Source organism: Dasypus novemcinctus, chromosome 10 (assembly GCF_030445035.2).
Source record: "Dasypus novemcinctus isolate mDasNov1 chromosome 10, mDasNov1.1.hap2, whole genome shotgun sequence".
In the NCBI taxonomy this organism is placed as follows: Eukaryota; Metazoa; Chordata; class Mammalia; order Cingulata; family Dasypodidae; genus Dasypus; species Dasypus novemcinctus.
This window is the reverse complement of record NC_080682.1, coordinates 44,765,294-44,790,090: the sequence shown is the minus strand read 5'-3', so window position 1 is coordinate 44,790,090 and position 24,797 is coordinate 44,765,294. Positions and strand designations below refer to the sequence as shown.

Here is a 24,797-nt window from a genome sequence, read left to right as displayed (position 1 = left end):
ACTGCTGTGCACAAGGAGTTAATGCCACGCAGAGGGGACCCCACATGGGGGTATCCCACAAACCAAGGAGCGCGCCCCATAAGGAGAGCCGCCCCACATGAAAAAAAAAAAAAGCACAGCCCACCCAGGAGTGGCTCCACACACACGGAGAGCTGACACAGCAAGATGACGCAACAAAAAAGAGATGCAGTTTCCCGGTGCCACCGAGGTGCAAGCAGATGCAGAAGAACACACAGCGAGTGGACACAGAGAGCAGACAGCGGGGAGGGGGCAGGGGAAGAGGAGAGAAATAAATAAAATAAATCTTTGAAAAAAAAAGAAAGAACCCCTGGTATAAGTGTTCAGAGAGAAAGAGGGCATGGATCCACCAAGTGAGGGAGAGGACGCCTGTATGAGGAGGAGAGGGCAACACAGGGACTAAAGGAACCAAAGACAAACCATATAATTTCATTCATTAAGTAAACATGCACACACATACACAGCATACACAGAGATGAAGCCTACTTACAAGGCACCTTACTGGAACCAAGGATAAAGGCTATGACCCCTGATTCCCAGGGTTATAGTATGTACACAGGTTCACAGGAGGCAGAAAAATGGGAATAAATATTTCTGCAACAATGTGGAAGTTGTTACAATAAAAGTAAAGGGATAATGAATGAAATATGAAAATGAACCATGGATTAGAAAATGAACCAAGCATTTATATCAATGTTAAATATCCTGATTTTGACAATTATACTGTAGTTATCTTAGGTCATACACACTGATCTTAGGAAATAACACACTGAAGCACTGGGGGGTTTAAAAAAAGCTTTTAAAAGAATGCATGTACACAACATCTGGGGAACACAGAGGATAATAGACTGATTCCAAGGGGATGAAGGAGAGGAAGTGTATTGGTCAGCCAAAGGGGTGCTTATGCAAAATACCAGAAATTGGTTGGTTTTTATAAAGGGTATTTATTTGGGGTAGGAGCTTACAGATACCAGGCCATAAAGCATAAGTTACTTCCCTCACCAAAGTCTATTTTCACGTGTTGGAGCAAGATGGCTGCTGACGTCTGTGAAGGTTCAGGCTTCCCGGCTCCTCCCTTTCAGGGTCTTGCTTCTTTCTGGGTTCAGGGTTCCTGTCTTCCCAGGGCTTGCTTCTTCTTTACTCTGTTAGCTTACTTCCTGGGGCTCCAGCTTAAGGCATCAGCATTAAACTCCAACATCAAAACTCCAATATCGAAACCCCAACATCAAAACTCCCCAACTCTGTCCTTTGCCATGCCTTTTATCAACGCCCTAAAGACATGGCCCAATCAAAGCCCTAATCATAACTTAATCATGCCCAGGTACAGACCAGATTACAAACATAATCCAATATCTATTTTTGGAATTCATAACCATATCAAACTGATACAGGGGGCTTTAACATTTGAGCAATACTTAAAAGACAGAGGAGTTCACAAGAGGAAGAGGGGCTAGAGAGAAGATGATGGAATGAGCAAAGGTTTGGCATAAAATCACAATATGCCCTGAAACATTACAGATGCAGGCCTACCCATAGTTCCCAGTGTGTGAGGAAGATAGCTGAAAACACAGATGGGAAAGGCTCTGGAGAGACTTAGTGGGTTAGTGTAGGACAAGCCTGACACTGGAAAGTCAAGAGAAATTCCTCAGGAGGCACAATTCTTATCTGCAAGATGACCACTATCTGTCTTGGGACACAGAGCATATGCCCATCAAAAAGGTTCAAGAACATTTCAAAGAAAGTTTAGAGTCAACTGGGCTGAGAGCAGCTCTGAACTGGGTTCAGTCAACTCAGTACCACAAATGTTTATTAGCGCCTACAATGTACAGGCATTGTGCTAGGCTCTGGAGACAAAAAAATGTAGTCCCTGTCCTCAGGGTAGCTCACAGGCTGATAATCAAGGAAAGCTTCTTAGAGTGAGTTTTGAGTGGGAAAAGAGGGATATGAACTGACAACCAGCCAGGGTTAGGTAACTTCAGGGTTACCTAACATTGACCTCTCAAGACAGGATTTGGCCTCCCTGGTGTGCCTCCAAGGCACAATGCATTGATGTAAAGAGGGAAGGTGTGATGGTTTGAAGCTGTATGCACCCCAGAAAAGTATGTTCTTAAAGTTAATCCTTTCCTATGGGTGTGGACCCATTGGTGAGTAACTCTTAAGTTACAGGTGGGTCTTTATCCTCTTACTTGAGTCCTTTATAAGAGAATGAAATACAGACAAACAAAAAGAAAGCCACAGAAGCAAGAAGCAGAAAGCAAAGAAACCTGGAAGAGAAGGGAAGGACCAGCAGATGCCACCACGTGCTTTGCTATGTGCCAGAGGAGTCCAGGGTCGCCGGCTGCTGGTCTTTGGAAAGAAAGCATCACTTGATATGGACATTTTTCTCATCTTCAAAACAGTAATCATGTAAGTTAATAAATTCTCATTGTCAAAAGCCAACCCATTTTATGGTATCTGCTTTGAGCAGTGTCACAAACTAGGACAAAAGGCCAGGCTCAAAGGCCATTTGGTGGCCAGCAGAGGTAGGACAGGCCTTCTAACTTGGAGATAATTGACCTGTGCTTAGCAACACTGACAAATCTGTTGGAGAAATGTAAAGAAATGAAACTGGTCAAGAAAATCAGGAGACAAGTGCATTCGTTTACACAGATGCAAAAATCCTAGAAATTAAATCTAGCAGTGTAGGATAGCAGGGAGCCGATGTGGCTCAAGCAGTTAGGCATCCACCTCCCACATGGAAGGTGCTGGGTTCAGTTGTCAGTGCCTCCTGAAAAAACAAAAACAAACAACAAGCAAAACAAACAAAAAACTAACTCAAGGAAGCCGCTGTAGGTTCAGTGGTTGAGTCCTGGCTTCCCACATATGAGGTCCCAGGACCTCAAAAAAAAAAAAAAAAAAAAGACAATACTCCACAGTCAAGCTGGGATTCTCCTAGGAATGCAAGGGTAATTTAACAATAGAAAAGCTATTAATACAACTTATCACATTAATGGATAAAGGAGGGAAACCATATGATCATATAAACAATTGCAGTAAAAAGTGTTTCCTGGGAAGCGACTTGGCCCAATGGATAGGGCATCTGTCTACCACATGGGAGGTCCGCGGTTCAAACCCTGGGCCTCCTTGACCCATGTGGAGCTGGCCCATGCGCAGTGCTGATGGCGCAAGGAGTGCTGTGCCACACAGGGGTGTCCCCCACGTAGGGGAGCCCACATGCAAGGAGTGCACCCGTAAGGAGAGCTGCGCAGCACGAAAGAAAGAGCAGCCTACCCAGGAATGGCGCCACCCACAGGGAGAGCTGATGCAGCAAGATGACGCAACAAAAAGAGACACAGATTCCTGTGCCGCTGACAACAACAGAAGCGGACAAAGAACACGCAGCAAATGGACACAGAGAACAGACAACTGGGGGGGGGAGGGAGAGGGAGAGAAATAAATAAATCTTTAAAAAAAAAAGTATTTGCTAAAATTCACCACCAATTCATAATGAAACTTCCTACCTGATAAAGAGTTTCTACCAAAAAATTACAGCAAACATCATTCTTCAAGATGAAATATTAGAAGCATTCCTTTCAAAATCAGAACAAGATAAAAACATCTGCATCAACTCCTCTTCCCAGCATTGTACTTGAAGTCCTAGCTAGTGCATTAAGAAAAAGAAAAGAAATAAAATGTGTAAGTTTTGGAAAGGAAGAAACAAGACTGACATTATTGCAAATAATATAATTATTCACTTAGAAAAACACAAAGGACTTTATAGATAAATCACTAGAATTAATTTTTAAAAGTTTAGCAGAGTGGGTGAATAATCTAAATCTATTGCATTTCTATACTCCAGCAATAAACAGTTAGAAAACATAATTTTAAAAGATGCCATTTACAATAGCAACAAAAATTAAAGTACCTAGCAATAAACATAAGATGTAGAAAACCTATATAAGGAAAAATTTTATTGAAATTTAATTTCAGTGAAAAACATTAAATAAGACTTAAGTAAATGGAGAGATGATCCAAGTTCATGGATAAAAAGTCATAATATGAAAACGATGTCATTTCTCTTCAAATTGATCTATAGAGTCAATTCAATTTCAGCCCATATCTCAAGAGGGGTTTGCAAAGAACTTGACAAGCTAATTCTGAAATTCTTATGGAAGAGTAGAATCCTCAGAGTAGCCAAGAAAGTCCTGAAAAATAAGAAAAAAGTAGAATAACTTTTCTAATTGTATATAAAAATCTAATATAAAGCCATAGTAAGTAACAGAGTATGGTATAGATATAGGGTTAGACAAACTGACCAATGGGACTAAACAAACCTACATATACATGGAAACCTGGTTTATGACAAACATGGCACAACAGACCACTAGAGAAAGAATAAATCATCCAAAAAGTGGTTCTGTGACAATTTGTTATTCATATGGGGGGAAATAAAGATGGATCTTTAATCCCACACAGCATATCTAAAAATAAATTCCATTTGAATGAAAAGCTAATTGGGGAAGTGGCTGTGGCTCAATCAGTTGGGCTCCTGGCTACCAAATGGGAGGCCCTGGGTTCAAGTCCTGGGGCCTCCTTGTGAAGGCAGCCTCGACCACAGGCACCGCCCAGCCTGCAGGTGCCACAGAGAGCCGACTCAGCAAGGTGACGCAACAAAAGGAAGACAAGCAAAAAAACACAGAAGAGCGCGCAGGGAATGGACACAGAGAGCAGACAGCAAGCAAGCCGCAAGGGGGGGGGGAGATAAAAAATAAACACAGACACGGAAGAATGCACAGCGAATGGACACAGAGAGCAGACAGCCCACAAAAAGCCACAAGGGGGGGGTTGCTAAAAACTTTTTTTCAAAGCAAATTACAAGGCAAAACTTTAAAAATTTTCAAAGACAGTATAGAATAATTTTTTATGACTTTGGGATAAGGTAGGATTTCTTAGACAAGATACGTTTTTGGTTAAATGTGCTAACCATAAAATAAAAGACTGATATAGCATACTACATTAAAATTAAGAATTTCTTTTATCCAAACACATGGTAAAGGAAGTGAGAAGGCAAGCCCCAAAATGAGAGAAGATACCTGTGGTGTACATACCTGACAGATGAATATATAAGCTGTCCTCATCCTCACTTCTTTACCTCCTTCAGGACCTTTGCTCAAATTTCACCTTTTTGAAAACGTTCCCTGACCACTGTTTAAAATTGCAAGCTTCCTACCACTCTTACCCTTTCCTGCCTTATTTTTAGCTGTTACATTTATCATTTTCGAATATCCTATATTTTACTAAATAATTTGATGGCCTGACTCCTTACCAATAGCATATAAACTCTGAAATAAGACGAGGAAATTGAGTCTATTTCGTTCACTGCTGTTGTCCCAGCACAAGAAGAGTGCCTGGCACATAACAGGTGCTCAATAATTTTTTTGGCGGGGGAGGGTATGGGGGCCAGGGATTGAACCCGGGACCTCGTATGTGGGAAGCCAGCGTTCAACCACTGAGCCACATTGGCTCCCCTAAGTTTGTTTTTTCATCTGTTTTTCTTGTTTATTTATTTTTTCCCAGGAGGCACCGGGAACTGAAACTGTGACCTCACATGTGGGAAGCAGGCGCTCAACTACTTGAGTCACATCTGCTCCCCTCAATAAATATTTGTGGACTTAAAAAATTCCTACAAATCAATAATAAAAATACCAACAACCGAACAGAAAAAAACACACAAGAGACAGGCATTTCACAAAAGAAAAAAACACAAATAGTAAAAAAAAAAAACATATAAAAAGATGCTTGACTTTATTAATAAACTGGAAAATGCAAATGAAGACAAAATGAGATACTATTTTATACCCATCAGGTTGGCAAACATTAAGAATTCTGACAATCCTAATGGCAAGGATGAGAGCAAAGAAAACTCTTAATACACCTGTTGGTGGGAGTGTAAATTGGAACCGTCTCTTTGGAAAATAATTTGGGGTTATTTTGTTAAAGTGAGCATGTGCCTAGCCAACATCCCAGCTTATCTGTTCCTAGGTTTCTTACCTGAGAATGGTGCCACTCAGAGTGCAGTCTGTAGCCTGCTGCCAGTCCATAAAATTCTGTTACTAGCCAACCCCGGGATAAGTATAGAAATTTAGAGTAAGCATTTAGAAAATTTTATTGCACTTGTTCCTGCCATGCTGCATTTATTGAAATATAATTTATGTCCATTGAATATAAGATAATTAAAATTGGGATTTAAATTTTGTATGTCTGAGTTTTTTAATTTCACTTTTCTTGTAATTCATTTTTATTGTATTTTACAAAAATGTCAGTCTGCGGCAGATTGGAAATTTTTAAAAATTCACTACAGATGGTCCAAGAAGCACCACCCTAGAGCAGCGACTTTCAAACTTTTCTAAGAACCAGAGTAAGAAAACCTCGTCACATCACAATTCAGGACATGTGAACATACCTGAAACAAAGGTGTTACAAAGCAATACTTCGGGTTTCTCTATGAAATACACTTGGATAATTTCTGCTCTGTTTCTTTTTTTTTTTTTTTTAATCTTGGCTGAATCTACTGAATTGATTTCAGGACCTACTAAAGATCATGAATCCCAGTTAGAAAACCAAAGCTCTCAAGAAATTCTTGCACATGTGCATCAGGAGGCATGTAAAAGACTGTTCCAGTGGCATTACTCATAAAAGCAAAAAGGGGAAAACAACCCAAACATCCATCAATAGGAGACTAAATAAATAGTGACGTATTCACCTAATAGAATATTACAGGGGCCCAATCAATGTTTATTGAATGAATTAATAAACAGCTGTGGAAATGAAATAAAACTTCACAGAGCAATTTGGATGACTGTTAGATACCCAATGTGGAGTGCTAAAAGCAAGTCACAGATGACTCTATACCAAAAGAAATTTTTATAAAGCTAAGAAAATCAAGCAAAACTAAACACTATTGTTTAGGGATAAATACATGTGATATAACTATCCTAAAAAGCAAAGGAATGATAAACACACAATTCAAGAAGCCAGTTACCTCGGGAGTAAGCGGTGGGTGGTATTGGGAAGGACCCCACAAGTGGTTGAAGAGGACTGGAAATGTTAAGCTGGGTGGTTTACAAATGTTCATTTTATTATATGCTTCACACTTAGATATATGTTGTCCATATTCTTTTATCTAGCAAACATTTTTTAAAGATAGAAATGAAGTTGATGAAATCAGAGGAGAGAACCCTATCCACAGTGAGCAAACAGCCTCTTTCATTGATATATCAAAATACCAATGAAATAGGGTCCCAAGTGTCTTCCATGACTGCAAGAAAATAGCTGAGAAGCATTTGAGAGTCAGGTGGAAAAGAGGGTATTGAGGAAAGGCCTTATAATGGTAATCATCATTTTCCCCTTATGGAGTAACTGCCCGGTCCCTCTTTATCCCCATCCAGCAAACGCCCCCACACGGGCTGCTTCCACTAGCCTTGGAATGAGCCTCTTCACCCCTGACTGCTGGTTGCTCTGGGGATCTGGGGGATGCAAGAGAAGGGGTGACCAGAGATGAAGGAGGGAGTCTCCCAGACTACAAGCCCCTCAACGGCAAGGGCCAAGCCTTATTCATCTCTGTATTTCTTTTTTTTTTCCAAAGATTTAGTTTTTATTTATTTCTCTCCACCACCCCCCCACCTCCCCCCCCCCCCCCCCCCCCCGTTGTCTGCTCTCTGTGTCCGTTCACTGTGTGTTCTGTGTCTGCTTGTATCCGTGTCAGCGGCACTGGGAATCTGTCTCTTTTTCGTTGCATCATCCTTGCTGCGTCAGCTCTCCTGTGTGTGTAGCACCACTCCTGGGAAGGCTGTGCTTTTATCGCATGGGGCAGCTTTCCTTACGGGGTGCACTCCTTGTGCATGGGGCTCCTCTACACGGGGGACACCCCTCTGTGGCAGGGCACTCCTTGCATGCATCAGCATTGCATGTGGGCCAGTTCACCACACAGGTCAGGAGGCCCTGACTTTGAACCCTGGGCCTCCCATGTGGTAGGCGGATGCTCTATCCATTGAGCCAAATCCGCTTTCCTCATCTCTGTATTTCTAACCTTCAGCCCAGTTGCCATGCACAGTATGTATCAGATAATTGTTGCTCGTACGAATGAATGAAAAACTTAATGAAAGAATAAATGATTCTTGCAGTTACGCTAAGGATGCTATACCGTTTCTATCACTGTCAATGTAGGGGATTATTTCAGGCTGTTTGACTCATGATATAACATGAGAAATAGTAATGGGTGAGGCTTCCCAAAAGGCAGTTATGAATTGAAAATCTAAGAAAGAAGGTAAAACAAGGTCACAGGATAAAAGTGGAAGAAGCAATTGGCTTTAAAATAGAAATCAGAAGTCAGAATTTTTTTTAAAGTCCAATTGGACTTATCGGTAAGTGGGTGATTATCTTTTCTATCCCCACTTTAATTTTTATCATATTTAATCACAAAGTGTCATCAGCAAAGCACAGTGGTTTAAAGCATGGAATGTAAAAGTACTGTCTGGGTATTGGGTATGTAAACTTGAGCAAGTTACTTAACCTTTCTGTGCCTCAATTTCCTCACCTGTAAAATGAAGATAACAGCACCCACCTGGTACAGTTGTAATGACAACAAATAATTAAGTGAATTGATATTTGTAAATAGAACAGTGCCTGGCCCACAGCACACACCAAGCACCATATCAGTGCTGTTAATTAGAGTCTTTGATGAGTATGCACACATGTACCCACATGCCCTTCTGTATTCACTTCTGCTGTGGGAAAGTGGTTCATATTCCCTTTTCCATGGAAAGTCTCTGAGAGATTTCTTCTTTAGGGAGCTTTGCTCTAGGATGTCTTATTTAGCAGGCTTGAAGTCCTGTTGTCTGCGTGGCTATCTTCTAAGATGATCACTTTTAACATACATGCCCTTCTTCCTTCATAATGCCTCACTCACCATTCTTTCTTCTCCATTCTCATTGTCTTTTCTTCTTCCACCTTCACACACTATTGCATCAGCCTCCTAACGGACTTCCCTGCTGTGATGGTTAATCTTACATGTCAACTTGGCTAGGTTATGGTGTCCAGATGTTTGGTCAAACACTGACCTAGTTTGTGCAGTGAAGGTATTTCACAGATGGGATTGGCACCTGCAATCAGTTGATTTTAAGTAAAGGAGATCACCCTCCATAATGGTGATGGGCTCATCCAAACAGTTGGAGGTCTTAAGAAAGGAACTGAGGGTTCTAGGGATCAGAAAGAATTCTACCTAGAGGCTATGTCTTCACTTCCCCCTGAGTTTCCACTGCTGGCCTCTCCTACAGATTTTGACTCAAGACTTCAACATAACTTTTTATTTCCCTCTCCCTCCCTCCCCTCGCCCTGCTTTTTTTTTTGCTGTGTCCATTTGCTGTGTGGTCTTCTGTATCTATTTCTCTTTTTGTCTTCTCTTCTCGTTTTTTCTCCTCTAGGATTCAATCCTGGGGGCCCCTGATGTGGAGAGAGGTTCCCTGTCACTTGCACCACCTCAGTTCCTGGTTTCTGTTGTGCCTCACCTTGACTCTCCCCTTTGTCTCTCTTTTGTTGCATCATCATCTTGCTGTCTGACTCACTTGTGCGGGCACTGACTCACCAGGCAGGCACTCATGTGGCTCACTTCACAGGTACTGGCTTGCCTCACGGACACGCTTTTTTACCAGGAGGCCTCAGGGATCGAACCCAGGTCCTCCCATATGGTAAGGAGAAGACCAATCACTTGAGCCACATCTGCTTCCCTCAACATAACTCTTATAGGAATTTCCAGCCCCCAGCCTGTCCCATGAAATCCAGATTTGCCAGCCCCCACAATCATATGAGCCAATTCCTTATAACCAATCTCTTTGTGTGTGTGAGCACGCATGCGTGTGTGTGTACACATATATCCTCTTGGTTCTGTTTCTCTGGAGAACCCTGACTAATATAACTGCCTTCAGTCTCTGTTTCCTTCAGTTTATCCTTGGCTCTGGGGACTCATGAAATCTTCTTCAAACAACCCTTTGGGCGTCATTCCGACCCCCAGACCCCCTCCGCTCAGAACTCTGCACTCCCTGCCACTGTGTATAAACTAATGACCGAATTCCTTAGCGTGACTTTAAAGACCTCTACACTCAGCCTTAGCCACATTCTCCTGCTTTATCTCCATCTACTTGCCTTTACAAACCTTCCTTTGAAACCAAATCAGTCAACTCATTGCCTCCTCACTGCTTACATTTACGCCCACCCAGACAACACCATTTCCTCCACTCCCAAGCCTGGAATGCTCTCCCCATAACTTCAAGATCTGGGAAAGTGACTCTAAGAAGCAGAAGAAAGGCATCAAAATGGAGACTGGGAAATACCAAAAACAGGCTTTGTATTTCTAAGTTGTTTCTTGAATTGGCCCTGATCCCAGGAATGGGGGAAGAATTCTCTTCCTCTTTCTCCTTTTAGAGAGGCAACTGAGCACAGCAATTGAGACAATGGGCTCTGGCTGTACTGCTTCCTGGCTGGGCATGCTACTTATTCTCTCTGTGCCTCAGTCTTACTCATCTGTAAAAGGGGGGTAATAACAGTACCCACAGGCATGGCTGTGGTGCTGGTATGCCACCCAGAGCCTGCATCAGGACTGAGACACTCATTCCCCCAGCTGCTGGGAGTGTTGGCTACAGACTCCCCACAACTGAGGCCCTTCCAAGAACTTCCTCAGCCAAAGGCTGATGCCCCCTCCCTGGTTCAGCCTGCATGTAATTACAGGTCCATGAGCGGCTTCAAAAACCTGGCCTCTCTGCTTGTGATTGAACAGCTCCAAAGGGCCATCCAGCTTCTCATCTGCCCATAAGACCTACAGAGGCCTTTGTTGTGACTGCAATCAGAACTCAACTTCTCTTTCTTCCCCTCATAGGTGTGATTCCCCAAATCACACTGGAACAAACTACCTGCATGCAAATCTCTGCCCCAGTGTCTGTGTACCAGGAAACCTGACCTATGAGAGTTGTCATCCTCTCGTAGTGTCATCAGTAGTGGTCTCAAAAATGGGGTTTGGGAGCTGGATCACTCACTCGCCGATGCACTGAGGAACACATCACTAATGATAGGTGGAGTGCTGAGAGCCCCTGGCATGGTGCAATTGCTAAAAATTTCACTGGTGGTGAACTGGGATGGGACACAGGTAGACAGGAATGTACTAGATAGAGAGTGCAGCACATGGAGCATTTGAAGGTTCTGGGAAAACAGTATTTGTAAAAGCTGTGGAATGAGATGGCTGTTGCTGGGGGACGGCAGGAGCATTGATTCATTGGAGAAAGACAATGAAAGGCTAAGATTAATCACCAATATAAGGCAAAGTATAATAGCTAGAGGGTATCTTTGGCAGCATATAAAGACACTCCAATCTCCTGTAATCTCTTATACCGGAGGTCAGGAAAAGCTAAGGATCAGGCCCAGAACTTAATTATAAGAGGAGCAGAGCTCCAGAGAAGATTAAATTCTCAACTCCAGCAGATATGCTATCTGAAGGTCAGGGCCCCGATTGGAAAGAATGGGACCCTGAGACACTCATGAGACTGCAGTCATCCCAAGGCTCAACAAAGATTGGAGAATCCGCTTCCAAGCTCACTCAAATGGCTGTTGCAGGCCTTAGAAGATCTGCTTCCAAGCTCCTTCATGCAGTTGCTGGTAGGACTTGGTTCCTCACCATATGGGCCTCTCCATGGTGTTCTGAGCATCCTCATAACATAGCAGCTGGAGACCCAACAAGGAGAGAAAGAGCCAGAATACCTCCCAAGACAGAAACGAGAGTCCTTTAGTACCCTGTGACAGTTTAAAATTCTTTTATGAATCCCAAAAAGGGAAGGGTTGTTTTTGAACTAATCCATTCCTGTGGGTATGAAGCCTTTTTTATTTTTTATTTTATTTTATTTCTCTCCTCCCACCCCTAGTTATCTGCTTTCTGTGTCCATTCGCTGTGTGTTCTTCTGTGACCACTTCTATCCTTATTAGTGGCACCGGGAATCTGTGTTTCTTTTTGTTGCATCATCTTGTTGTGTCAGCTCTCCGTGTGTGCTGCGCCATTCTTGGGCAGGCTGCACTTTCTTTCGCGCTGGACGGCTCTCCTTATGGGGCACACTCCTTGAGTGTGGGGCTCCCCTACGCGGGGGACACCCCTGCATGGCACAGCACTCCTTGCATGCATCAGCGCATGGGCCAGCAGCTCCACATGGGTCAAGGAGGCCCTGGGTTTGAACCGCGGACCTCCCATGTGGTAGGCGGATGCCCTATCCATTGGGCCAAGTCTGCTTCCCCCAATCCAATTCTTAAACCACTCTATGCAGAAGTGTCAGAGGTTGGGTTATGGGAAACAGATATTGAAATAGAGATTTACATGCAGGAAGTGGGGGTGCTCTCAGGAACAACACCTGTGAAGAGTGAGGGACACAAGATTGAGCAGAGGAAGTTGAACTGTGAAGCAGTTACAACAGAGACCTCAGCATATTAAGTAGGGTGCTCTGGAGCTGGGTTGTCCCAATTAAGGTAAAAGGGATAAACTATTTTACCTCTTCAGTAACGAGTCTTTGGATGCAGGCTGCCTTCAAGGAGAGGGCATAAATTTAGGCAAAGCAGCTTCTCTGATTGAAAGCATGTCTGGAGAGAAACTCAACTCTGAGTTTTTAGCAACCAATACCTTTAGAAGCTGGGGGAATGAAAGCCTCAGTCCTGAAGTGGGATGTGCATAGGGCACCACAGTGTCCACTACAGTCCGCCCCTTGTGCTCAGATTCACTTGCTTAACATAGTAAGTTTGCCCATCTGGAAGCTGCCCCAGGATTCTTTTTCGGGGCGACTCAGAAGAGGCAGGTAGTAGAACAAACAACTTACCTAACTTTCCAGGACACTACTTACACTCATTTTCTCCTCCTCTCTATGCTATCTAGATTTCCCTGCACTCTGGGTTAACACCTCTGCTGGTTTAGGCAGCTTGCCTGGTCTGAGGCTGCAGTTGCTGCTTTTACTGTCAACACTGGACAGAGAGTTTGAAGAGATGCCCCAGTGGATCATCTGGGTGTGAAATGCATTCCTCCCTGTTTCCATTTTATAACATCAGTCCTACCTCCTTCTGATGAGCAGTCATTTACTCTTGCCATGATGCTGACTCCTTTCCTTTCATTGTGGTCTCTTAGCACAAGAAACTTGAAGAGATCAGGCAACTTAAAGTTTCATTGGATTATCACTGTATCCCTGATAGAAGGAAACTTCTAAGAACTTAGACTTCTATGCACTAGAGCTGATGTCACCTAGAGTAATAATAAGCACTCCTACTTGCACCCCTTGGTCGCTGGACCCATCATTCCACCTACTTGGGCTGCAGCACATATAATGGATATTGATTTGGGGTGTAAACAGTGTTCTGAAGGATGACATTCCATCTTTGGGGGGCATCATCTCCAAGCAGACACCTCAGCTATCTATACCTTTGAAAGGTCATTCCATCATTCAATGAGACCAACAGTTTCTGGGTGGTGCAGTATGTCACTGCACCAGTGGATCTCACACTTTCTATACTGTAAAGTGGGTCCCTTGGTCCAAAACAAATTATGTGAGATTCTATTCCAGTGTATCATATACTCTGAAATCCCTCAGATAATAATGCTAGTTGAGGCCTTGCAATAAGGAAAGATAAATCCATACATGGAATATGTATAATCCCAGTCTTTTGCCCTTTTCAGAGTGAAAAGGTTATAATTTAATCAATTTTCCACCAAGTCCTGGTTGGTATCCTGGAAGGTTGGGCAAGATACTCAGTTTGGTCTCTAATCATGGTAGGCTGGACTTTTGGCATCAGCAGAGGCTAGATCAGCCTTGCTGAGTGGGAGCCCAAGAAAAGCTTCTATCCCTGCCACGATGGTTACTTTGTCCATGAATCATTATGCCATTATTGGAGTGGCTGATGATAGAGGCTGGCTGACATCAACCAGCTGTGAAATTCTGCCTACTTGGCTCTTTTATAATGGGTGCTCTCTGATGATGTTAACATGCAGCAAGATCTTCTCATTTGGTGAACAATCCCATAGGTTCACCCACCTACCTCTTTCCCAGATTGACTTGCCCCTAATCTTCCAATCATTCTCCTTCTAGGCCCCTGACCAACAAATCCAGCCAATCACCCCTGCCTGTGAATACATTCTTACCTCAAGCTACTTTTCTTTCCATACAAAGTAGATGACCAGGTGAATCTTCTAAAGTTCTGCACACTGGAGGATTTTCCTTTGCTATCTCTCAGGAGCCACCACTGAGTGGGGCTATAATGCAGCAGCAGTCCATTTTCAGTTTGCACCTACCTATTGAGGTGACCCATCTATGAACCAAGGTCAGCCTTTTTTCTTTTCTAAGTTGGTCATAAAGGTTTCTTCATGTGGCCATAGATGTAAACTGAGGGGGAGGTACTGGTGCAAAAGTGGTGGGTGACATAACAGTCTGAGTCACCTGCTCATGGAGCTAACTTGTGCTCTCTTGCTCTGTTCAGGCCCGATCCTGGATATACCACTTCCATCTTATGATGGAGAACTTCTGAACCTATATGGTTTTATGACATGGTCTGATGCAGCTCCTGATGAGCAGTTCTGGCTGCATGGTCACTTGATGGCCCATAACCAGATGGTCTACCTTCTACCAGGGTTCAGCAGAACCCTGGTTGCTATTTTGTGAATGGTGTATATAATTCTCTGCTACAGATGGCATGGCCTTGCTCCAGAACCCTAAGGATCTATGTTGTGATGTTTCTTGGAGCTTGCCATAAACACCATACAGTGATTTTTTCCCACCATAGGTACCTTTAATACCACAGGGCCACTTGCACCACATCCTGTACCTTCTGCAGGGCCCTTTCTTTTTCTGTGCCCCACTGAAGCTGACAGCCTTCCTTGTCATTTATATTAGTAAATGGGCTGGAAAAACATACCCAAGTGTGGAACATACCTGCTCCAGAACTCAAAGAAATCTGTGGCAGGCAGCCTCTAAGGTGGCCCCCACACGTATTCCCCTTCTCCTGGCATTCACGCCCATGTGTATTCTCCTTTCTTTGAGTGTCGACTGGACTTAGTGATTGCTCCTAATGAACAGAAAATGGTAGGTGGGATGGGATGGCACTTCTAAGATTAGAGTATGTCTTAGTTTGCCAAAGGTTGCCGAATGCAAAATACCAGAAATGGGTTGGCTTTTATGATGGGAATTTTATTTGGGGTAAAAGCTTACAGTTCCAAGGTCATGAAATGTCCAAATCTAGGCAGAGATGCTTTCTTACCAAAGTCAGCTGCCACGTGGTCAAGCAAGATGGGGGACGATCTCTGCCTAGGTCTCTGCCTTCCCCTCCAGGTTCACCCTGTCTCAGAGCCCAGCTCCTGGAGCTCAGCTGTGTCTTTGGGGCCTCCTCTCTCAGGCTTGGCTGCTCTCCTTTCTTCCTGAGTTGAGCTGTGAGTTATCAGGCATGTGGCTCATCTCTCCCTTGGTCTTAGCTCTTTGAACCTCTCAGGGCTTCTCTCCTTGAGCTCAGCCATGGGCAAACCTGGAATCCTTTCTCTCATATGCAGAATCAAATATGGTGAAGCTTCCTTTTCCTGTGTTGTTTCTCTCTCACTGTGTCTCCATTTGTATCAGACCCAGCAGGAGAGCAGTAACCCAGGCTGGCTCACACCTCATTGACATAATCCAGTCAAAAGGCCTCATACCGGGAAGCCCACACGGCCCAATGGATAGGTAAAATAGTTTATCCCTCTTACCTTAATTGGGACAACCCAGCTCCAGAGCCACCAAGTGCGAAAGAAAGTGCAGCCTGCCCAAGAATGGCACCACACACACACAGAGCTGACACAGCAAGATGACGCAACAAAAAGAAACACAGATTCCCAGTACCACTGATAAGGATAGAAGCAGTCACAGAAGACACATAGCAAATGGACAGAGAGAGCAGACAACTGGGGTGGGGGGGGCCGTGCGGGGAAGGGGAGAGAAATAAATTTTAAAAATAAATAAAAAAGAATTGGATTGGGGGAGTGGATGTGGCTCAAGTGGTTGAGCACCTGCTTCCCACATGGGAAGTCCCGGGTTCAACCCTCAGTGCCTCCTAAAAACAAAAAAGACAAACATCAAGGGGAAGGGGAAAAAAAGCCAACTCAGGGGAGCCAATGTGGCTCAGTGGTTAAGCGCCAGCTTCCCATATACAAGGTGTGGAGTTCAATCCCCAGCCCTTGTATCTAAAAGAATTGGATGGGTTTGGAATCAAGCTTGACACTCACCCCAATACTTATAGTACTTTAACCCTAGATTGGTTCTATTACTGCCATAGATCAGTATCTTCCACTGTGGGCTCCATGGACCAATAGTATAATTGGAAGCGATTTTAGGTAGTATCTAAGGGGTAGACACTAGTGGACCCTAGCACAGGCATCTTCTATTTCAGTGGTTCTGAATTTACTCTTTTTTTTACTTTTTATTTTGAAATAATTTCAAATCCACAGGTGATTGCAAAGAAATGTACAGGAAAGTTCCATGTACTCTTCTCCCAATCTCCCCAATTGTTAACATCTTACACAACTGTAACACAACATCTAAACCAAGAAATTGGAACAATCCATAGAGTTCATTCAGATTTCACCAGTTTTACATGCATTCATTGTGTGTGTGTGTTGGTGTGACTCTATCTGATATTATCAACGTGTAGCCTTGCATAATCACTACCACAATCAAGATTCTCAACTGTATTCCCTTGTTTACCCCCTTTGTAGTCATACCCATCCTCTCTCATCTATCCCTAACCTCTGACTAATCTGTTTTCAATTTCTAAAATTTTATCTTTTCAAAAATGTTATAGAAATGGAATCATACAATATGTAAACTTTTGGGGCTGTTTTTTTTTTTCCTTAGCATAATTTCTTTGAGGTTCATCCAAGTGATTGCATGTATCAATAGTATGTTCTTTTTTATTGCTGAGTGATATTCCATAGTATGGATGTACCACAATTTGTTTAATCATTAAGCTATTGTAGTTTCCAGTTTGGAGTTATGAATAAAGCAGCTAGGAACATCCATATATAAGTTCCAACATGAAAATGTCTTCATTTCTCTGAGATAAATGTCCAAGAATCTAATTGCTGGGTTGTACAGCAAGTCCATTTTTAGTTTTTAAAGGAAATGTCAAACTATTTTCCAGAGTGGCTTTATCATTTTACATTACTACCAGTGACATATGAGTGATCCTGTTTCTCCACGTCCTCACCAGCATTTAGTATTATTAAGTTTAATTTTAGCTGAGTTTACTTTTATAGCTATCTTATATATATATGGGAAGAGATATTAGTTTTGCCTTTACAGCAGTGATATAAAATTTTATCTTAAAATTAAGTGGTAAAAAGTAAGTTGAATCAAAGAAAAATATTACATAAATAACAGTTCCAATGTACGTGTCAACAGCAAAAATCATGAACTTGGTGCATAAATGTATGATGTTTAGGAAACCCAACCATTGTTTAATATGGGTTAAATAGTTTTTTTGTGTCCCAGTCATTTTGTTGTATAAAAAATGCTCCATACAATTGACCTACAAGTGAAATTTTGGAATATATAACTGTATGTTGGAAGCTGTTCCCATTAACAGCATGTTCTATATTATCTACTAAACTGGAAACTACACAGTTAGGGATTCTTTCTTATACCTCTTATAGCAGCACCCAGAACATCAATAAATGCATCATGATTACTTAAATGTGTGGTAGGACTCCTGAGAATGTTTGAAATTGCTTATTATGATAGATTGTTACACTGGTGCCTCCCAGTGAACTATGCCTCCAGGTCTTTAGACTTTTGTGTAATATCTTTCCACACTGCCTATGTACTTGTCACTTTAGCAAGTGTGACATAAGAAGAGGCTTAATAAGTGCTTGCATATCAGGACTTGTCCTCTTGGAATGCTCCCTCCTGGAACCTAGCCACCAGGAGGTAAGAAAGTTCAGGGTATTCTGCTGGAGCAAGAGCACAAGGAGACACCACAGGAGACAGAAAGCACCTGAAGGGGAAGCAAGGGGCCCCACCCAAACAATATGTGCCCCAGTCAAGTTCGCAACTTAATGCAGGTGCATGAGTGACCCCAGTCAAATAATTTGTGGAGGAGAATTACCCAGACAAGGCACGAAATTGTGAGAAATAAATTATTTTTGGTTTAAGCCATTATGTTTTGGCATGGTTGGTTCCACAGCAATAGATAACAAATACACTTGTGCTACCTAGGCTCAAGGAAGGAGATCCTTTAGCCACTGGACCAATTAGGAGACTGATGATGGATTTTGGGCAGGTGCGGAAAACTGTAAGGACTTAAGCAGAAAAACAGAGGACAGGAAGAATATAATCAGGGTGGACTTATTTATCATTAAAATCTCAGAATGTTTAAATCAAGGCATCATAACATTAACAACCTAAATTATTTCATGACCGCCTAGGCCAGGAATGGCTAATATATGACCTAGACCAGGGGTTCTTAACCTTTTTTGTTCCACAGACCCCTTATCAGTGCACACTATACTGCATATTACTTAATAAATATATCACACCTGCACCAATACATCCCCACAAGAATAATGTTTCTTGCTTTTTTAAAAATTTAAATTCAAGCTCACAGACCCCTTGTTAAGAACCACTAACCTAAATGCTGCCTCTGCCAACTTCCAGGCCCATGGCAGACATCACTAAGCAATCACAGAACTCTCTCTTAGGGAACGTGGCATAGCCTCTGAATGCGTCTCAGTACAGCCCCCTGGATAGCCACTAACTAGTTAATTACAGAGATCTCTGCCATTATTTTACTGATAAAAACAACCAGTACCTAAAAGGCATATTTTCTGACCCAGTCACACAGCTAGTAAGTGGCAGAGTTAAGACTAACACTTACGACTCCTGGAGAGCTTTAAGATTGGTCATATCTGGGTTCAAAGCCTGACTCAGCCACTTATTAGCTATATTATCTAGCTTAGGCAAGTTAATCTCTCAAGAGTTCAATTTCCTCACCTGTAAACAGGGATAATACTTCTCCTGTCCAAAGATATGAAAATTAAATTCATACACTCTATACGAAAATGCTTGCCACCAGGCCTGGCCCACAGTAGGCTCTTGGAGCACACCGATTTCCCAACAAACAGCAACCAGGGCCTGGACAGGAGAATTTACTGCTTTAAACCTGACCCATCAGAGTGAGCAGGGGAAAACTTGGCATACTTTGTCCACAGTAGGGACCCAACAATACCAAAGCAGCAAGAGGAAAGGGGAGGCTGGAGGGAAAAGTCTCTGCTCTGTTTGTTGGGGGTAGCAGCAATAAACCACCCTTTAACCTACGAGTGCCACTCCCATCCTATCGTAATTGTCTAATAATTTTGTCATTTGTGTAAAATGTGAAAATGTGATAACGGAGGTCTCAGAATGTGACATTCGCTTCCACAAACCCTGGCTTCCACAAAACTTTTTCAGCCAACCAAAAGTTGTTTTCCAAGTTTTGATCTCATTTGTCCTGATTGGAGATCTGCTGTGGCTCTGGTTGAGATATCCTGAGCCTCCTTTTTCTCCCCTCCCCAAGCCCTTGGGGCACCCCACCTCCCAAACCCTCATTTTACCCACATCCTCTTCAACTTGAACTTTCCACTGATTGCTTCAGGATCTCACTAGGTCCACATCCATGCAGGTGACAAGGTCCCAGGTGAGAAGCCAGCAAGTCAGCATGTACCGACCCACTCATCAAGGAGAGCACCACAGTGCACTCACCCCAGCTCGTCTTGTCAGAAGCAGGGCCCCATCTTGTCGAATGAGGCCAGCCTTCCCCGCGATTCTTTCCTACTCCAAGCAGGATTCTTTGAGCACCAGAAACCAACCTTGGCTAACCTAAACAAGGGGAGGTACTGGGAAGATGGGGAGAGCTCACAGACTCAAGGGGACAGCTCAGAACCAAGCTGGAACGGTTGGGAACCATGACAGCAGGGCTTTCTGGAATAGCACTTAATCAACCATCTGTTAGGAGACTGCCACTTGCACAACCTTTTTTTTTTTTTTTTGAAATCCTTCTGCCATTCCAGCTAAGATTCCAAGTCTTTGAATATAATTTACCTTGAATTTACCTGGGCTCGGCTTGGGTAAAATGTCCTCTCCTTTGACACCTTGATTGACAGCCTAAGACTGCACCCAATGAAGTAGAAGTAATTGTCCAAAAAGGAAATTGGGTCTGTTACCAAAGGAGGAAAGCATGGATGGTGGGCAGCCACAAACAGGTGAGCCAAACAAGCCCAATCTCTCCCATTCACTCGTTTCAGTTTAACCATCAGAAACCCTGGTGCTGTCTATGAATAAAAGCTGGCAGAACGGTAAATTAAAACTGGTGAGAATCAGAACTGCAACCAGCTGAAGGAAACTCAAGTTGAGGAGAAATTGGGCTTCTTGGGTCAGAAGACCTGAATTCTAGTCCCAGTACTGCCACTAACGCTGTGGCCTCTGTATCGTTGTCTAGCCAGTGGGGTAATAAACAAGAACCTGCCCAGCAGGTCATGACAAACCTCAGATTAGGTAATATGCCTGAAGGCACTTCAAAGGCTGTAAGATGTGGAAACTTGAGAGACTATTTGGGGTCTGTTTAGATTTTTTAAACTGATTTTAAAGATCCCATCATCTCAACTAATTGCCCTGAGCCTGTGTTTAGCCAGAGGCAATGCAGTTTTGACCTCAGCTGGATGACAAGCTGCAGGGAAGCAAGAGAAGGAGAGAGCGCTGCAGGTAATGGGGGGAGGGGGGCAGTCTCATTTCAGTCTATTTTGCAGGGCAATGATCTTGAGGAAATATTAAGATGCAGTTCATGGAGAGTTCTTATTAACTCAGAAAAATCAACTCCAGTGACAAACAAGAAATAGAAAACTGCTAGAGTGTAGGAAACAGCCATTTGGAAGAATGCATCAGATATTCAATATTCAGCATGGGGAAAGGGGATTTGGCTCAATGGATAAAACATCCGCCTACCACATGGGAGGTCCAAGGTTCAAACCCAGGGCCTCCTGACCCGTGTGGTGAACTGGCCCATGCACAGTGCTGCCGCATGCAAGGAGTGCCCTGCCACGCAGGGGTGTCCCCTGTGTAGGGGAGCCCCACGCACAAGAAGTGCGCCCTGTAAGGAGAGCTGCCCAGGACAAAAGAAAGTTCAGCCTGCCCAGGAGTGGTAGCAGCACACACAGAGAGCTGAGGCAGCAAGAGGATGCAACAAAAAGAGACAGGTTACCAGTGCTGCTAACAAGCATACAGAAGAACACACAGCAAAGGGACACAGAAAGCTGGGGGAGAGAAATAAACAAAAAATAAATCTTAAAAAAAAAAATATTCAGCATGGAATTGAGTGGCAGTGTAGCATGGTTGCTCAGAACATGCACTCTGAGTCAAGAAGACCTGAGTTTGAACCCTAGCGACATCCCTTTACTCATCTATAAAAGATCATCCATTTGGCAAATATTTATTGAGGACTTAGTATATGCCAATGTTGTTTTAGGCACTGGTGATACAGCAGTGAACAATACAAAGGTCCCTGCCTGCATGGACCTTTCATTCTAGTAGGGAAAGAAAGTAAACCAACCACAACCACCACCAAAAAAAAAAAGATACAGTATTTCAGAGAGTGGTAAGTGCTATGGAGAAAACAAAGCAGGGAAGAGAGTTGGCTGGGGTGATCGGGAAGGAGTTCCTATAATAGAGAGGGTGATAAGGGAATGGGGACCTCTGAACCAACAGCAGAAAGAAGGGAAGGACTGCACTCTGCAGATATCTGGAGGAAGGGAGGTCCAGGCAGAGGGAACAGCTGGCAAAGGACTGGTAGTGAGAGCAGACCTGGGAAGTTCAAGGAACAAGGCAGTCAGTACAGCTGGAGGAGGTCCCGTAGCAGGAGAAATGGAGGCCATTGTCATGTGTAGTGTCCAGGATGCCCAGAACTCTGGCTTTTACTCAAAGATTGAGGGCCCCTGGAAGGTTCTGAAGCAGGAGCATAACAATCTAATTTACACCTTAAAGGTTCACTTGAGCTGCTGTGTTCTGGGCAAGGGCAGAAGAGGGAAACCAGTGAGGAGGCTATGGCAAAACTCCAGGGGAGGGATGGTGGTGGCTTGGGCAAGGGAGGAAGCTGTAGCGGTGGTGAGAGGTGGCTGGGTTCTGAAGAGGCTTTGAAAGAAGAGCCAACAGAAATGGCTGCTGGATTGGCTATGGAGTGTGAGGTCCAGGGAAGATTCAGCGCCTAGCCTCGATAAGATGAAACATGAAAAAAAGACTTTGCACAGTGCCAAACCATATAACAGAGGTTCAGCACACACCAAAATCTCATAAAATTCCAGAAGAAATTTTCCCGTGGTCAGTAGCTTGGTTTTGGAGAAAGGAGTTAGATTGGGGTGAGTACAGAGAAAAACGAGACTATTAATCAAAGGGCCAGTATATATAGTAATAATGACAGAGGTGGCGCTTAGTGATTGCGGTGGCAATATTAGCTAGATATGTGGAATGTTATCTCTTCAAAGCCCTGTGCTAAGCCAGCCTCTTCAATGCAGAGATTTAGCATGAGGTAGAGGAGGAGATTTGAGTTAAGGTATGGGAAAAAAAAAGTGACTTAGTTCGCTAAGCATTTGCTGTCAATTCCCAAACAACGTAATTCTACTTTAGTTGGAACACTCTGGCCATTTTTTAAGCCCCTACTATGTACCAGGCACATATGTTTTCTCTAGAAATCAGCCCGGCAAGGTAGATATTATTGTGTCCATTTTTACAGATGGGAAAAGTAAGGCTTATACAAGGAGCTAAGACGTCATGAACATGGGTTCAAACCAAACCCGGGCCATCTCCAAAGCCCAGGAGATGCCTCCTCGGCTTTCATAACAATAGCCACCCTTCAGTGAGCACTCACCGCATGCCAGGCCCTGGTGTTTCACATTTATTAATAGGACCTCATCACCCCCATTTTACAGATGAGGATATTAAGGCCTATGTAAGCCAAGAAACTCACTGAAGATCCCTCAGCTGGTAAGTTGGAACCCAACGTGATTCCAGGTTCCTGTGTCCATGCTCTTATGTTTTGTTTTTTTTTTTAAGTATTTTTTATTACATGCTAGCAAAAAATGTTCATGGTAACAATCTTAGAAAATACAAAACAAGAAAAAAGAAAAACAAAAAAGCCTATGATCCTACCATTCAGAGATAACCATGATTTTCCTGTTGATGGGTAACCTTTCATCTTTTTCCAACACACACGCCCACACGTGCAAATAGTCATATATTTTTTTAAAGTGGAATCACAATATTTGCTTTTAACCTATCCTTCTCACCCTTTCACTTAATAATATACTGTTGACATCGTTCTGCTTTAAATATTTTCTACAATGGTGATTTTTCATTCCCTTGGTCATTTTTTACTCTCTTGGTGTATTTGAAAATCCATAAAAATCCTTCCCTCCCCTCCCCACCTTGAAATGTGCACACACACTTACACATGCAATTTGGCCATCCATGGACCCCAACTGAGAAATTATTAGAAACATCATTTCTAATGCCTGAGTAATATTCCATCACGGAGGATTCCCTGTAAGTTACTGAATCAACCTAAATCAGTCCCCTATGGCTGGGCATTAGATTATTTCCAATTTTCCACTATTATCAACAATGTTCCAATTACTATTTCTATGGTTAAATCTGGTGAGGCTAGCCCTATTTATTTCCTTGGGATCAATTCCAAGAGTATGATCCTTTTTAAGGCTTTTGATAGTACTTTCAAATTGCACTCCAGAAAGGTTGTATCAATTTACACCCCTGCCAGCAGCGTCTAAGTGGGCCCATTTCCCCACATCGTTGCTCACATTGGTCTTATAAAACGATGTATCTTGCACCCTTTTAACCCTGGCTTAGAACTTTCCTTTTTCTTTTTGCTTACTTGAAGGCAGTGATTTCTGGCTCAAGGAACTGGAAAGGAGCAGTCTTTGGGGAAGACCCCAGATTGGGAACTGCTATCTAGCCCTTGTTCAACAAAGCCACAAAGATCATTGTTTCCTAGACTTAGTATAAGATCCTTCTTTATAGCTCTCTTTGCCCTTGCTTTGGAAGAAAAAGTATCACTGGGTGAGAAGAAACAGTTTGGCCTTTCTTTAAAAAAAAAAAAAAATCTTTGTTGATGTTTAAACATTTATATTATGAACTGTTTGTCCCCCAGGGAACAGAAAGGATCCCTTTTATAGATCTGAAAATTCACTGAGAAGTCATTCTTGAATGTGACTGTTTCTTTTATTCTACTTTAGACAGCTGAGCCTAGCTCCTGATGTATAAAATTTACTGGAAAATAATTAAGCTTGGCTCGAGAACTGCACAAGAGTGGTTATTAGGAGAAAACTCTTGTATCTAGTAGGCACTCAATAAATGTTTGTTGAATTGCACTGGAAGACTTGGATGCACACCCTGGAGAAACGGGATTTCGTGTACATGGACGTGTTTAACTACTAAAGCTTTCATTAACTGTGGCAGTGTTAAATACAGCCGGTACTAATGAGGGGGAGTGGTGACCTGAATACACCAAAACAGAGGGAAATCCCAGATCAACTCTATTTAGTCTTGAAACACAATCCCTGATTTTTTCCCCCTGTAGCAGACATACCTTCGCAATTCTGTTTGGCTTAGAGGAATATTACAGTGCGCTTATCTTCCATGAGACCTCAGAGAGTAGCTGCTATGCAAGGCACAGAT

At 43.0% G+C, this 24,797-nt stretch overlaps 1 long non-coding RNA gene across 1 annotated transcript in view; it reads right to left on the bottom strand.

The window, feature by feature from the left end:
* Positions 1 to 799: 799 nt before the first annotated feature.
* Positions 800 to 24,797, bottom strand: part of LOC131280013 (uncharacterized) — a 55,790-nt gene continuing 31,792 nt past the window's right edge. Inside the window, exon 2 of the long non-coding RNA XR_009187569.1 lies at positions 800 to 4,202. This is a non-coding gene — a long non-coding RNA (uncharacterized lncRNA). The remainder of the gene's footprint in view (positions 4,203 to 24,797) is intronic.